Source organism: Oryctolagus cuniculus, chromosome 4 (assembly GCF_051225735.1).
Source record: "Oryctolagus cuniculus isolate XC-2025 breed Fujian yellow rabbit chromosome 4, ASM5122573v1, whole genome shotgun sequence".
NCBI lineage: Eukaryota > Metazoa > Chordata > Mammalia > Lagomorpha > Leporidae > Oryctolagus > Oryctolagus cuniculus.
In genome coordinates, this window is record NC_142870.1 from 12,659,386 (window position 1) to 12,662,629 (window position 3,244).

General features: G+C 44.8%; 1 pseudogene; it reads right to left on the minus strand.

Annotated features, from left to right (window-relative positions):
• Positions 1 to 319: 319 nt before the first annotated feature.
• LOC100345956 (peptidyl-prolyl cis-trans isomerase A pseudogene) lies at positions 320 to 873 on the minus strand (annotated as a pseudogene).
• Between the last annotated feature and the right edge of the window lie 2,371 nt (positions 874 to 3,244).

A 3,244-nucleotide genomic window follows, 5' to 3' on the forward strand; every position in this document is an offset into this window, starting at 1 on the left:
CATAATGCCCCAGCTCTGTCTGTCTTCTTTTTTAATATAGGCAGTTACAACTATAGATTTCCCAAAGTCATTGCTTATTTGTGTCCTGAAGGTATGTTATGACTTTGTGGAGTTTTTTTTTTTTTGTTTGGTTTTTATTTCATAATCATAGCTTTCACTCTATAACCCTAGACTTGGAAGGGAGTAAACAGAACAAACCAAGGAACTACAAGGAGAGTCCAATTATAGCACACCGTATGCAGATGGGATGGAGGGGTGCTCTCCTGAGCCACAGAAGGAGTCGTCTGGAGGTTAAGATAAAGCAGAAGTCAGGTGCTTGTTAGAGTCTTCCACAGTCGGCAGTGGTCCTCTCCTCGCTGGTCTTGCCATTCTCAATCCAAAGTGCTCCATGGCTTCTACAATACTTATGCCCTCTTTTACTCTGCTGAAGGTCACCACATGTTTGCTGTCCAATCATTCGGTCTTGGCAGTGCCAATGAAAAACTGGAAACCATTTGTGTTGGGTACAGCAATTGCCATGGGTGAGATGTGAGGACCTACATGCTTCAAGACGAAGTTCTCATCATCAAATGTCTCTTCATAGATGGACTTGTCCCCAGTGCCACTATGGTGTGCAAAGTCACCACCCTGGCACACAATCCCTGGAATACTCCTGTGGAAGCAGGGACCATTATAACCAAATCCTTCCTCTCCAGTGCTCAGAGCACAGAAGTTTTCTGCTGTCTTTGGAATTTTGTCTGAGACTAGCTTCAAGGAGCTATGACCCAAGGGCTTGTTGCCAATGCTGATGTCAAAGAGGACGGTGGGGTGGAGCGTGGCTGACGGCAGGCAGCTCAGGGTGACAACAAAGCTTATGATTTTGTTTTCATTCATCTCAGAATAGTTTTCAGGTTCTCTTGGTCTTTCTTTTTTGACCTATTGATTTTCTAGAAATGTGCTGTTTAAATCCTCCGTATTTTTGGATTTTCTAAAGTTATTCCTGTTGCCTTTTTTTTTTTTTTTTTTTTTGACAGGCAGAGTGGACAGTGAGGGAGAGACAGAGAGAAAGGTCTTCCTTTGCCGTTGGTTCACCCTCCAATGGCCGCCGCGGCCAGCGCACCGCGCTGATCCGATGGCAGGAGCCAGGTGCTTCTCCTGGTCTCCCATGGGGTGCAGGGCCCAAGCACTTGGGCCATCCTCCACTGCACTCCCTGGCCACAGCAGAGAGCTGGCCTGGAAGAGGGGCAACCGGGACAGAATCCGGCGCCCCGATCGGGACTAGAACCCGGTGTGCTAGCGCTGCAAGGCGGAGGATTAGCCTAGTGAGCCGCGGCGCCGGCCCCTGTTACTTATTTTTCATTTCATTTTATTGTGGTTGGAGAATGTACTTTATATGGCTTCCATCAATTTAAGCGTATCAAGTCTTATGGCCTGCAACAATCTGTCTTCGAGATTGTTCCATGTGCAACTGCGAGAAATGTGTATTCTGGAATAGTCTACAAATATCTGTTAGGTTTGGTCAGTTTGTGGTGCTGTTCAAGTCCTCTGTCTCCATGCTTGTCTTCCATCTAGTTGTTCTGTACATTTTTAAAGTGGAGTTTGAAGTCGCAACTGTAATTACTGACTTGTCTGTTTCTTTGTTCTTATCTATTCTTTTCGGCAGTTTTTGCTTTATGTGTTTTAGGGACCTGTTTTTATGTGTACCTATGTTTATAGGTATTGTATCTCCTTTTTAAAAATATTTTATTTATTTATTTGAGAGGTAGAGTCACAAAGAGAGGGAGAGACAGAGTTGGTTCACTTCACAAATGGCTGCAATGGCTGGAGCTGAGCTGATCTGAAGCCAGGAGCCAGGAGCTTCTTCCAGGTCTCCCACATGAGTGCAAGGACCCAAGCACTTGGGCCATCTTCTACTCCTTTCCCAGGCTACAGCAGAGAGCTGGATTGGAAGTGGAGCAGCCGGGACAAGAACCAGCGCCCATATGGGATGGTGGTGCTGCAGGTGGAGGCTTAGCTCACGATGCCATAGCACAGGCTCTGTATTGTGTCTTCTTAGTGGAGTGACATTTTCTCAGTATAAAGTGATCTTTAACTAGCAATCATTTTTCTCAGCACCCCTCTTTTAAAGAATGTATTTTATGTCTATTATACCACATTGCAGGTTTTAAACACTGACATATGCCTTCTTAATAAGATAAAGACAAAAAAGTTTTTTAGAGTGAGATGTAACATCATTTAGTCTTCAAACATTATTGCACTTTCAACATTCATGATGTGAAAAAGCATTCATGAAATGACACCTTTAAGCAGAAACGACTTCCTAAATTGTTTATTAGGTGTGAATTTTGCAAACAGTGCTTGCATGAGTGTTAACCATGATGCTGGAGAGTTTTGTGCCTTCTCCAGGCTGTATAACGAGAGCCATCGTTGGTGTGGTAGACCTCGGCCCCTTTCCAAGGCATGAAGTCCTGCATATGTCAGCCCACTCATATCCTTGTGCTTATGAACTGGTTTGGTGACCCACTGGGTGCCAGAATTTCTTCTGAACACTTTACGGATTGGATCAACGAGGATAACCTCAAAGAATTTGCACATGGACACCTTGACCAACCCGGTGAGGATTCAGGACTCTCAGAGCCCCCACAGTGGCGTCCAGCTCATTCCTCGGCAACCGGCTGAAGACTTTTTGCACACTGCAGCTGCTCAGCGCCGTGACGTGTACCCTGGGGTGCACTTGGCCATAGCGCGTGTGCCCTGAGGAACTGGGTGCACACGCTCATCCTGTCTTTCGTATTTATCTGCATAGTAACCTTTGCTGCTGCTTTTTATGTCATCACGTGGATGCGAGCTACTCCTTGGTGTCCTTTCGTTGCAACTGGAGAACTCTTGTTAGCATATATTTCCGTGCAAGACTGCGAATGACAAATTCTTATCTTGATGTCTTAATTTCTCCTGCATTTGAAGGCCTGTTTTGCTGAACGTAGGGTTTTTGGTTGACAAGCTTATGTTGTTCTTGCTGAAGACTCTGATTATGTTATCATCCTATTTCCTCCTGGAAGCTATGGTTTCTGGTGAAGTTAACCTTGAACATAAGTCACTTCCATCAATGCGTTCAATGTTCTCTGTCTTTTGATGGTTTGATTATGATGATCTATGTGAGAATATTCCTTCAAGTTTATTCTGCTTGAAGGTTCTTGGATGTGAGGATTGATGGAGGTCTTTTAGCAACGTTGGGAAGGTTTCAGCCATTGTTTCTTCAGCCATT